The 13,562-nt window shown below is 39.9% G+C and overlaps 1 long non-coding RNA gene across 3 annotated transcripts in view; it reads right to left on the bottom strand.

Moving 5' to 3' along the window:
* LOC109260975 (uncharacterized) overlaps positions 1-13,562 on the bottom strand; it is a 518,996-nt gene that overhangs the window by 427,041 nt on the left and 78,393 nt on the right. The window lies entirely within an intron of this gene.

The following is a 13,562-nucleotide window of genomic DNA, read 5'->3' on the forward strand; positions in this document are numbered from 1 at the left end:
TTCATTCACTAACCAAAATAATGAATTTGCATTTATTGGGTGACTATTTGATCAATGCTGGTCATTATTCAATAAAGAAGATGTAACAATGAGCACACGAACATGGGAGCATAGGATCCATTGGAGCTGCCATACATGGTATCAGCTGAAAGCAGTTGGCTTGATAGAACATTGGAACATCCCATTAAGATTTCCACTAGGGCGCCAGCTCAGGCTTCCCAACCGATAGGGTTGCTATGCTCCAGGATGTAGTGAATGTAAAAACCCTACATCTGACACATGGTGCTGTACCCCAGTAGCTAGAATACAGAGATGCACAGTCTCCCAGTGACCCACCTATGGAATTTGAGATTTTGTTGAATTAGAGGTTTGAGGTCCCAGTAGGGGGTGGGGTGGGAGTGTGAGGAATGCTTTCACGTAAGGACATAGTAAGGAGTTCTCTAAACATAAAGCTATGATCACTGCTTAATCATGTTGGGCTCCTCATACTGGTGAACCAGCTGGCAATGAAAGGGTTTACCAGAATGACAAGAGTAATTGACTGGATTTGCCATGAGGAGCTAGTGTCGCTGCTTCCTAATACGGGCAGTGAGAAGTGTATATGGAGTTTGGGAGACTCACAGGGCACCTCTTTGTACTGTCATGACTGGAAGAACAGTGTAAAAGGACAACTGTAGCAATTACAACCTGACAAAGGTAAGGCAACCAAGGGCTAGACCCCTCAGAAAGGAAGATAGGGGGCCTCCAACAAGCCAGCTCATTACTTGGCTGAGAACACAGAAACTCTAGAATGAGCAGGGAGATAATGAATATAATTCATGAGCCTAAGACCAGCTGTAGGAGGTATCTGTCTCAGCCTTTCTGAAGAGTCAAGGACAAAGTGGACTTAATGTGGGCATCACTGTCCCTGAGTGGGATAGGCTCAACTCATATTTCAGCTGCAGCCCTAATGAGCATTTACTTCCATGGAAGTGTTCTACCTCAAGTCCACATCAGCACCTCCTTACCTTTCTGCTTCTAGAATTTTTCCTAAGCCAAGGGGTCTCTAACATCCGGAAATTTGATCTCAAGTTTACTTATCATGTGACTTTGCCTAGTTAAGAAAATAGTATGATTTTGACTGAAGTGATAAAAAGTATGTTCTGTAACTACTTGGTTTTTCCTTGCTTGGTAAACATTTTTTTCCCTTGTTTGGTACACGTTTCTGTCACGTCATTGAAAGGAGGAATAATGGTGTAATATTTATGTTTCACTACGGGCTACTAGCATCTTTGTTGTTGAAAAAAAAGGTGGCTAAGAAGAAATCTTGCTGATAAACACTTCATATGCACTTATTCTTTGCCTTGAGAAACTGAAATTGTTCAGATAAAATCAACAGCATCTATAGGCTAGACTGTTTCTGAATACTCCAAAATCTTAGAGGTGCACATTAGTATTACAAAGACACTTTAAAAACTATTGAGGTAATCATACTGGGTCTAGGTCTATGCTATCTAATATGGTAGCCACTAGTCACATCTGGCTATTGAACACTTGAAATTTACCTAGTCTAAATTGAGATGTTTTTCACATACTGGATTTCCAAGACATAGTATGAAAAAAAAATGAATGTGCAATATATCAGCGATGTTTTGTATGATTTTGTATACATTAAAATAATATCTTAGATATACTGGGTTAAAGAAAATGTATTATTGGAATTATTTTCACTCCCTTCTTACTTTTTTTTAAATGTGGCTAATATCTGTATGTCTCGTGATACATTTCTCTTGGACACTGCTGTTTAGAGCTTTATAAGCCAACTTTCTTCTGGTGGACAAAACAGAAAATCTTTATAATGGCAAGACCAATCAGATATAAAATTGATATATACTTGTAGAAAATGTACTATTATTCCATACTTCTTCTGATGACATTCCACTGACTTCATATCCTAAATAACAAAGAAATAAATAGCCCGATAAGTCAACATCTGCCTATTAAACGTTATGAGAAAACCGAGGTCAAGCCTCATGATTAAAGGTTTAATCATCTTCTCTTGTTCTTTTTAAAAGTCTTAAAATAGTGCAACAAAATTAGTAAATAGTCCCTCCCTGGCCCCATATAATCACACCTCAAAAAAGTAACTGTTGATCTAGCAAAGGAAACTTGTAAACCAGAGGCTACCATGTGAACAGTTTGCCAAGAAGTTACTTTATGTTAATATCACATGACAATGTTTGATCTCTTTTATCTCAGCAAGGATAAAAGGCCAGCCAAAAGGAGACATGACAAACCCATGCAGCGCTGCAGAGGAACTCCGCAGCTGCCCAGGGAAGAGCATCTTGTTTACATCCACACACCAAGCCACGAAGAAAGGAGTGAGACTTTGGTCACTGAGGCATTTCGTCCTTGCTCTGATGGCCCAATCCAGGTCTAAAGCACCTCTATCCGGACATAGTCCTGAGCATAACAACATGGGAGATCAGTTGTCTTTTCTGTGAAATTGTCATTAAACCATGAGTAATTTGGCACTATTTTCTGCATGATTTGTCCCCTCTGAAAATGAGCAGACTCGGGCTTGTGAAAATGGAAATTGATTTACTTTCTATTCTTCGTGAGCTCATCTATTTCAGGTCTACTTCTTCTGGGATGTGCTACAAGACTGCTTTCAAGTTGTGGAAATTTCTTTTAATGAAACAACTGACGCAGACCTGGAATGAGAACACACTTGGCTAACTGGTTTCCCATCCCGCACCACATCTCTTGCTAAGCAGGGAGAATCAAGCCACTGTCAACCTGGCTAGGCAGTGGCAGCCCTGGCCCCCTAACCTAAGTAGTCACCCTCTCCCTTCCTCAGCTGGATCCACTCCATTCTATAGATCTCACTTATTTAAGGTAGAGTGTAAATTTTAAAATGATATTTCTATAAATAATGTCAAGCAGAAATGGTATAATGACACGCTAAATTATAATGACGATTGTTCAAAGGTAAATTGCAGATCTTTGGCCCACTTTGGGGAAAATGTAATTAACATTGCTGCCAAGGACTCCTGGCACCAGCACCACACGCTAACCATTGGTTTCATGACAAAGTGCCACTGTGATCCACCACAGCAATGCTATCCTTTTAGGTACTGGATTAGAATCCAGGCGAGTCCACAATATAGCCTTGACACATCATCAACTTCCACACAGGACATAAATTGCACTAATATAGTAATATACTGAAATCTCAGACCAACTGTTTGTCATCGGATTAGAATGTGATGACACAAAATAAAGATGTGAGGCGGAATCTGTGCTGAGGTCTAAATTCACATTGGAAGTTTGGAAAGAAAAGACTGTTTATAAAATTACAGCCCAGGAATTGCTGCCAAAGTCAGCCTTTGGTGCAGCTGTAAGTCGGATGGAATCCACCTCCCTGACATCAGACCCACCCACTGGAATGCTGCTCCCTGGCTGGAGCTTCCCTGAGTGGAAACGGCATGTCACGCTGTAGGAACTGTCATGCCAGTACTGCTGGCCTGTTTGGATCTTTACGGTGGGGTAGTTTTGTTTTCTTTTCCCTCCTCAACCCAGCAAAAAGAAGGCCATCAGAGCTCTTGCGGTTTTCGCATGCACGTGTGTCATGCCCAGGTTTTGAGTTTTGCTCAAAACTGTCGGATTTCATGCCATCTTCGCCTTTGATGATGAGGTGCCTGTCTCTCCTTTCTTCCTCCTTTTTTTCATTCTTCTTCAATTTCCTTCTTCTTCATCTTCTGTTCCCAAGAAATGATGACTTCCTTGGCACAGCTGCTGCTTCCATAAACGTTGTGTTATATCATTTACAAAACCCAAGAGTATATTTTGTGTTCTATTGTTGAGAAGCACCTGTACCAGATGTAAAGATACCCCTGAATAGGTGTTCTTGCAGAAAGTTTGTCTGGGCTAGCAAAAAAAAAACAAAAAACAAGTTTTGATATAACTACTTGTATAATTCAGAAGCTCTTGGATGACCACCTTAAAGGTTTTTAAACATATAATGTTTGGAGTTAGAGTCACAATATAAAAATATTTAAACAGGTTTCAACTTACTGATTTGGGGACAGCAAGATGGTGAGGGTAGTGGGCACAGGGTTGACTGTTGTAATATACATCACATAAGATGATCTTCATAAAACCAATGCTAGGCAGGAGGACTAGACATTGATTCAGTTTTATACGTACAACAAAATGGTGTTTAGACATGTGAGGTGACTTGTCCAAAGTTACCTCCTAAGTGGCAGAGCCTACGTGACTAGAATCCAAGTTTTCAGATTCTTAATCCAAAATTCTACCTCCAACATATCATCTGGATGGTCAGGTCTGCTACTTTGTTGTGATTGAAAACATTCATAGATTCAGGGTAGTGGATTTTAATAAACTAATCTTTCTATCTCTCAGATATGGCTGGTCCATATGCAAAACTGCCTTGCTAGTCTCAACTGCATCTTTAGAGGTTAGCAAATGTGCCTCTTGCATATTATATAAATTCCTACCTTCAACAGGCAGCAAGCAGCTGATAATCATGAATTGGCTTGTTCATATTTATTTACAATCATTTCTTGAGCACTTGGTATGTGTCAGGATCTGCTAGCTTATGAGCTATTAATATCGTATATTTTGTATTCAATCATCATCCCAGATGCTCTAAAAAGAACTTAACATTCTAGGCACCAAAAGTTTGTTTTTGTAGTCAATACTTGTTTTTCAGGCCCAGTAGAAGGACATAATGAACGCTAGGGGATCCACTATTTAATACTAAGGGTCGGGTATTAGGCTGGGGCCTCTTTATCATATCAGTGTTGAAATGGAGAAGCAAAACCTGAAACAGAAAAAACAATCAACAACAACAAAACAACAAAACAAAACACCCATGGCAGATGCTTGAGGAGATGCCTTGAAATCACCTGGTTAGACTGTAAGTGTATGATCATTGAGAGATACTAACTCTGAACAGGCATGTGAGTTTTGGGGGCAGTTTGAAATTAAGGACAGCAAGCATTCTTAAGAAGCCAACGCCAATGCAGACGGTCCACTCAAGGTCATAACAACATTATTCAGCCATAGTGGCCTCATTTTAAGACTCCTCAGCCAAGTAATCTTTACTGGTTTCAAAGACATTGTATCATGAGCCCAATTCTGACTTTCAGATGTTTGTTTTGAAGGATGGTATTAAGAAAAGGAAAGTTCTACTGTGCAAAGTATTATAATAAAAATTGCCATGGTGATACTCAGTTTTATTTCCTTCCCTGGAATTAACCATGGGCTTAAGACCTTTCTCGAGATGCTACTGCTCCCTAAATTCAACTCTTCTTCGCAAGCTTCAGATGTTCTTCTGCTATAATAAATAGACATGGTATGTGAATTTGGAAAATCCAAAACAGCGATTGCAAGCCCTCTCTGTGTTCTTTTAGCATGTGTCTCTACAGGATTTCTCTTTAAACAGACAGCTATCCCCCACATCACATTTTTGTCCCAGTTCTTTACAACTCAGAAATCCAAAAAAGTTGCTGTTATGGTGTCTAGCTCTTTGAAAGCAATAAAGATATGATTATTTTTCTGTTTTGGTTCCCCAACAGATTATTTGACCAATGTCTTCAGCTAATCTGATTACTGTTGAGAACCAAATTAGATGATTCGCAAGAAAATAATTATCTTATCTATATGTACTTTGTGTATATGGCACCCCGCAAAGTTGATCAATAATCTGGCTAACTTAATCACTGTATATAATTCACAACCCTTTAATCATGCTTAGTACTATGCCACGGATTAAGTACTCAATTTCATAATTTATTGTTCAAAGATACCTTCTTTCATCCTAGATGTATAAAATGAAAATGATGGAACTAAGAAGCATAGAAATATATGTGACAAGTCCTCTTCAGCCAATTACACAACTTCTCTCAACTCAGGAAAATGCACTAAAACAAACTGTCCTGTCCTAGGACAGAGAAGAGGGCTGTAGAGGGAGTGCACAGTATAAGAAGGCAAAGCTACTCAAACCAAGGAGGCTTTGAGGGGAAAAATGTTGCCCCCAAAGCCAGAACAATTCTACATCTGTGTTATAGAAAACAGCTATGTACCCAAGTCCCTTGCACCGTGCCCCAATATTTCACCTTCTCTATTTCATCTCTCTATTACTATCTAACAAACTATCCCAAAACTTAATGGCTTTTAACTACAACCATTTTATTTGGTCACAATTCTGTGGGCTGGAAATTTGGACGGTGCTCAGTAGAGCAGTTCTTCTGTTCCATACAGGTGGCATCAGCTGGGGCCAGAATGTCCAAGATGGCTTCTAGGTGGCTGCATCCAGCTGGCTGCTAAGAAAAGATTGCAAGTTCCAAAAATTCTTCATGCACATGTCTGGTGCCTCAGTGGATTTCCTTGTAGTCTCCCTTTCTCCATGTAGCTAGTTTGGGCTTCCTCACAGCATGGTGAACTGACATCTTATGTGGTGGCTAGCTTTCACAACTAGTGAAAGAAGACGTAGATCTTTTGAGCCCCACTCTCCGAAGTTCTACAGCATCACTATACTCCATTGGTCAAAACCAGTGACAGTCTGGAACAGCCCAGATCCATGGAGGTGGACAAATACACCCCTCCTCCCGATGAGAAGAGGGACCAAAGGAACCCAGAGCCATGTTTTGCAGTCTGCCACACTCACCAACCTAGAATGTCATCATTCATCAGGTAACCCTACAGCCCCAAAGTGTAACTCCCTTTCTTATCTTTGAACCACCTTCTCTGCCTTCCAAGATCCCTGAAACCTGAAATCCAAACAGTTTAATGATACCAAATGTTTCAAATTAGTGTCTGTCTTGTTGTTGCCGGTAATTGGGGAGGGGATCAATATTAATGAAGAGAGAAGCAGTAAACATTGCTAATGAGGATGAAGCAGAAGAGACCCGGCTACTGCAGGGATACATTTCAGCACGCAGTGAGTAAAGGACACTGGCTTTGAAAGCCTGAATCTTTAATGTGCCCACAATAACAACACCACCAAAGTTAGCGCTGTGGATAAATTTTAATAGATGATGTCTTACAAAAAGCTCTTTGCTTGAAATGCAGCCCAAAGACTAAATTAGAGTCAAAGCCCCAGTCAGTTAACTGTGCTATAACATGTGAAGAATTGATTTTCTTATTTTCAGCTGTCAGACCTGCTACAAAGAATGAGTTTTAATTCTGGGGATGTTATTAAACTCCTTGCTTAACTGGCAGAAAAATGGAACTGCTAGCCGGGTGACGGTGGAGCTGCTGTCGGATTGAATGACACCTGTCAGAGTATGATGAATGACCCTCTCTTCCCCACAATCCCCTGTTCTGTCACTCAGGTGAGGCCCATTAATCTTCATCGTGGTCCTGTCAGGCTAGGCACCCATGACGACAAAATGTCTTGAAGCATTTACCCCCAAGATGCATGGAACAATACGATCTTCTCATTGTCAGAGCCACATCAAATTAGCATAATTTATTATGACTCCCCTCCCCCTCACTCCCTACCTCTATTACCACCCCCCAAAAAGCAAGTGGGGGCTAGATGGGATTAGACAGATGGAGTGTAGGACCAGACTGCCAACTACCAAGCCCCCTGCAGTGCCTGATTGGGGGGGGGAGCATCTCTACAAACCAATCAAAAAGCTGGCAGTTCAATTACAGAGTAATAAAGGGACATTCATCATTCAATTAGGCACCTGTCATGGTTTCACAAAAGGGAAAACTTCTAACCTGAGACTCCGGGGAGAAGATGCTACAACCAGGAGACAGGGAAATAAATGAAAAAGGGGACAAAGTCAATTACAAAATAAGGGGAAAGTTCTCCCTAGGCAAAAATCAGAAAAGTTCGATGACCTTACCCAGATTAAAAGGGGCTAATATTAAAAGTAGCATGGTGCCCTCTTCTACAGTACATCTCATGATTGAATTTTCCCCCTAGAAGCCGCCCAGGAAACTGAATTTTGTAAGAAAAAGAAATCAGGAGGAACAAGTAACTCTGTTACTCAAAAGCATTGTTCTTTAAATGACTAAGACATGAGGGCTAAGAGAAGAAAGCCTAGGCTGACATCCAAGTCTGATGTTTCACTGTATTGAGGGGGAATGATCACAAACAGCGTTCTGAAAATATGATGCCCTGCTAGCAATTGGAAATAAGGATTGACAAATTTGGTTTCTCAGCAAGTGTATGTGCTGGTAATTGAGACTAGAAAGGGATTTTCCAAAGGGAAAAAATTCACATTTTTTAACCAAAATTTGTTCTTACGATCCAACAGCTGTTTCCTACCTCATTCATGTTAAAGCTTCCAGATAGGTTTTACAATGCAAGATGAGCAAATGAAGCACAGAATGCTCAAGCTGAAAGTAAAGACAGCAATGAATTTAGCCAGCCCCCTCACAGTTTGGGACACACAGACCCAGGAGCGCCCACCATGGGCCGTGGTGCTCTACACCACAGGGACTACCGTTTAAGTCCCTGATAGGGACTGACTATCACACCTCACCTCTACTCCCATACACATTTCATGGCTCAGCACTGCTTCCCATATTCTTTGAATTATTTTCCCAAAGATCTTTTAAAACAACAAAGAGACACTTTAGAGGAAAAAAAATTAGCAAAGCTCCTCATGTTATAAAATAGTAACATGTAAGGTCAAGTAAAAGAATTTCTATTTTGAATTGAACTTTACATATAATCATTTCTTTATGGAATTGATTATTCACTCTAATAACCTCTGTCTATAGTTGTCAAGAGATAGATTTATAATATATACACTGTTTCTTTTTATGGTGACTCAGGCTGTAGGTTTCAGTGCAATATTCATCATGTGTCACCTATCCAGGTACCAGGTTTTCAGATGCGATTTTCAAAGGCCCTTGGATTATTATATCATATCCCATTTATTTGATTCTGGGAAAGAGTTCTTCTTTTTCCTTTTTCCCTCTTATCTTCTTTGCTTATTGTAAAATTCCTTGTTACTTTTGTTCTTTTAATTTGAAAAGAATACTTGACACTTGCTCAAGATAAACTGCACAACCAAGATGAAGTTACTTCTTAGAACAACTATCTAAGGAAATGTAAGGTTCTATATAGAGAAACGGTACACTTAATTCAGACTTTTGTGGAAATACCAGATAATGGTCTTATCTTTAGACTTCAAGATGCCTTGTGAGGGAATAAAAATCTATGTTATATTAAATGCAGAGGTGTGTAATGTGTGTACACACACATGTTATGTCATATGCACTCATAAATGTACAAATACACACAATGAGTAACTTCCTTTCAGTTTTGGTTTTGAAGACCCATCTGCAGTAAAACATTAAAAAAAAAAAAAAGGCAGGGTAGATCTCGTTTTGTTGGATACTAAGGTTATATTGACAAGCCCTCTCAATTCTTTTTCATAAACCTTAAAAGCCATATCCTAAAGCCAGAAAGGTGGGTCATTCCATCCAGAATGTATTTATTAGGTTAATAGCCCTCTGTAAACAATGTTGGCAATTCCACTGGAGGAAGGGGAGTAGGAAGCAGAGGTAATGACTTTTGCTACTTTCTCTCCCCGTCTCTACCATCTTGGTTGGAGTCATGTTGATGCATTTTTAAAGCCAAGAGAGACTGTAACATTTTTCCAGGTTTCCATCTTTCCAGGTTTCTGTATTTTTGTTGGGAAAATAGATATAAGAATAGAGATTAGAGGGTGAAAAACACCAAGGTTACGATTACTTAGGAGGAAAGTCTTCTGGAACAGAGTCTTCAGTTAAACACAGGATTAGGTCCCTAACCAGTGAAAAACCTCAATAAATGTTCATCAATTCTAACAGGACAGAGATTTCGTAGAAGAATTAGGTGTAATAAAGTTTTATGCATAAGCAAAGACACAAATAGTTCTACATTTTGTGTATATGAAATTTTGCCTTGCGAGACCCATATGTGTGATGGTAGCAGGACACCCATCAGGGGCAGAAGGCCCGTTACTACCCTGAGCAAACTGTGAGATTCCAGGTGGCCACTTACTCTGAGCTCTAGATTACTCATTTGTAAAAATAAAAGACCAGAACTAAATTATCTCAAATAATTTCTATGCAAAATGATTTTATTTTGTAAATCATATCCTGGAGTTTTCTTTTCAGAACGATCCACTTTGTTTTGATGAAGAGGCCAATGATAGCTGGAGACCAGCCTCTAATTATACCTTCAAAAATAAGGAAGGTTGTATTCTGTTTAATTACAGGCAGTCAGTGTGGGCTGTGTCACACAGATATCACAGATCTACAGAAAGAACCTATTGCCTCTAACTCTCTGAGTGCTTCCCACTGTCCCCAATGGGAATGACAATGCTGGACCCAGTGCCCACTGGTTGTGTAAATTCCCTGAGCTTAGTCTGCTCTAAGGGCCCACAGTCTGATTCCATCTTTATCATGTAAAGCTAAACTGAAATTAGATGTAAGTTAACATACAACAAAGGGTAAATTAATTCCAAGTTTGCTCTTTCTGAATACAATCAATACTTCCAGTCTAATAATTTTAAAGTTGTTAAGTTGAATTGAAATTATATCTTTACCAGAAAGTTTGACTGCAGGAAAACCAAAGATCCAGGCAAGAGCTTAAAGCCATTTTTCCCGATGTGGTTCATATCATGGCAAACAGAGAAATGGTTAGAAGCTAAAAATCTAGCCATCAAAAGAGATACCACTACCTTATGTACCACTAAGAAAGAAAAAAATAATTTCTCCCACCTTTAATAGCAGAGCTTGGATTCTGACTAGCTTCATCTTTGATGGGAATCTTCCTTTCCTCAAACTCATAAAGCACTGGATTATTCATCCTTCCTATGACGTACTTTCCTCCAACAATATCACATTTACATCCACGTCTCTGTTTCCATGCCTTTCTGTTCACACAATAACTTTTTTGTTTCGATGTCGAACCATAATGTATGTTTTTGAAGACACTTTGAGGGAAACTCGACCCAACGTAAGCAGTACAACGATGGACGTCATTCAGTTAAAGTTAGGACAATGTAAACAGCTGCAACCGAGTTTAGTCAAGCTATATGCAGACTATGAAAACTACCTCATTAAGTTTATGTGCAGATTATCACAACTACCTCATCACTGCCACCTGGCCAAAAGCGATTGCAATATATTGATAAGGAAAAACACTTGAATTTCAGAAATGTTAAATGAGGAAAAAGATGTACATCTTCAAATCCATGAACTAAGGAAAAATGCGTAAGGTTTCTCTTAGTCCAGGGCCACCCATCTGAGGACCCCACCAGATGCCTCAAGGAGGAGGAAAAACAATAGCCGAAGCACACCCATAACCCATTCTCAGCCTGGCACACTGATAAGAAGACCCAATTTAGAAATCCATGGAGAGAACTTCCAGACAATATTTCTCTAAATATGACTCTACAGAATAGTGACTAGTTGAGATGTAACAAATTAGAATCCATTTGGCCAAAGTCACTACTTGCCTTCAGATTTGCGATCTATTTACCTTGACAAGCTGAAGATTTATATCCATGTCTTCTCATTTCTTTTTATTCTTTCAGAGAATTTGGAACCTTGCTCTTTTTTCTAGCATTTGTTTTTCTGGGGTTTTTTTTATTTATTTTATTTTTTTTTATAAGAAGGCCATTGCAGATTCTTGATGTGACATGATGAAAATGGCATTTGGAGAGGTTATTTGGTGGCAAAGTACAGACACGTTGCAGACAGTGTGGCTGAGGCAGTGAGGCATGATCCTATCTGCCAGCTGACCTGGGTATTTGAGTATTACAACTGGTGGGGGCAGAATATCAAAGCATTTCCTCACACCCACCTCTGCCTTTCCCTTGTTTTGTCAACCTGTCTTCCAGATAGTACCACTTCCAGCTGGACCACTTGTCCCTCACCCTACCTGTCCAGGACAAAAGGGAAGTACTTCTAGTCCTTACTGCATGAGGGAATGACTGTGCTCAGCATCACAGCCTCCAGCATTCTACCTCCTGAGGAGTAGAAACTGGCTTCCTTGGTTTTCCTGTTGACCTTGAGTGAGTGAAACAAATAACAGACTCTGGGAATAAGTTCTAGCCCTTGGCCTCTGTCCTGCTTCAAAGCCCACTCCAGCCTCTTGGGTGTTTATTGTGAAAGCTCATTGAAATCCTCCTCACAATCACATGGCCATCCAGACCATGACAGTCAGTCCTAGTAAAACACAATTTGTTCCTAAAATTATATCCAATTTTAATAAGTAATTTCTAAAAGAAATTAATAAGCTTATGTAGAACTGAGTACCACACAGACTTGGGTGCTTTGCCTCAAGCCCATAGACACATCTTCATCTACATGACCCAGATTGTAAATGCAAGGTTTGCTTTCGTTTATTTTCCTGTGAAACATGCAGGTAGTACTCAGGCCTCCACCTCACAGTCTGCTTGATTATAAAGAGACAGGCTGAATATGAGGCGTAACCAAACACCCACAACTCATTCATTCATGCATGCATTCACTCACTCATTCAATGTCATCTGTTAAGCATCATGTTGGGAATTGAAAATACAAAGACAAATACAACTTAGGCTCCGTTCTCTAGGAATTCACAGATTTGTGGGGAAGAGTCTCACACAAATAGATGATCAGAACACAGTGGGATGAGCACACTGTCAAAAATAAGCCCAGAGTATTAGGGAAGCACAAAGTCAGGGGTGCCCTAGTTCCCTGAGACTCAGAAGTTAGACTTCCCTCTCTAGTAGGCCTCCATTATCGTGTGTGATATCCCGGATGAGTATTGAAAAGAGATGCTGTTTGAGCAGAAGCAAAGGAAACTACAGAACAGAAGTCTCTGTTTACACTCCAGGTAAGGAAATTGAGGGTTAAAAAAAGTAATCACACCAACGCAAAAAGAGGAGGAAGACAGCAAAGTATCAGGAATGCAGCTGGATGAATAATTGATGAGCTGGTGGCCTAACAGAGAGTCTCATTAATATAATCCTGCAGTTTCATTAAGTACTGTTCCAGGCTTGTCTTGGAGGGGGCCTCCTGAGTCTTGATTAGGGATTGTGTGGCTTTCACTTTGACATCAGAACTTTGGGCCTTGGGTTTTGACAACTGCTTCCTAAGCTCCTATTCTTTTACCCCAGCACTTTTAGAAGCTCTTCTCGATCCCCCTCTCACTAATCATGGGCCCCTAACCATGACAGTCAGTCCTAGTAAATAATATATCAAGATAAATGATAATTGTTCTGTTTTAAGTGTCTCCTAATGAGCATCATAAATTAAAAATTAATATTGCAAAGACTGTATGAATAGCATCAAATCCATAAACAAAGCAGCGGGTATCACGCTTGCAAATGAAAGCTAAACACCTCCCCTGTCCTCTTTTCCATTCCCCACCTCTTTTTACCCTCCCCCAACTCCTTCCCTACCTTTACTCTGGGTCTACGGATCTGAAATTCAGGCTACCAGGAATTATACTGCAAATAACAACACCAGTAATTTTTTTCTTACAAGTTACTTCTGGTCTGCTCCTTACCTAACTTGGCTCAGTGTGATTTAAAGACTCAATCCAGAAATTTTAT

This window comes from Panthera pardus, unplaced genomic scaffold, assembly GCF_024362965.1.
Source record: "Panthera pardus isolate Hobbes unplaced genomic scaffold, ASM2436296v1 HiC_scaffold_25, whole genome shotgun sequence".
NCBI classification, from domain to species: domain Eukaryota; kingdom Metazoa; phylum Chordata; class Mammalia; order Carnivora; family Felidae; genus Panthera; species Panthera pardus.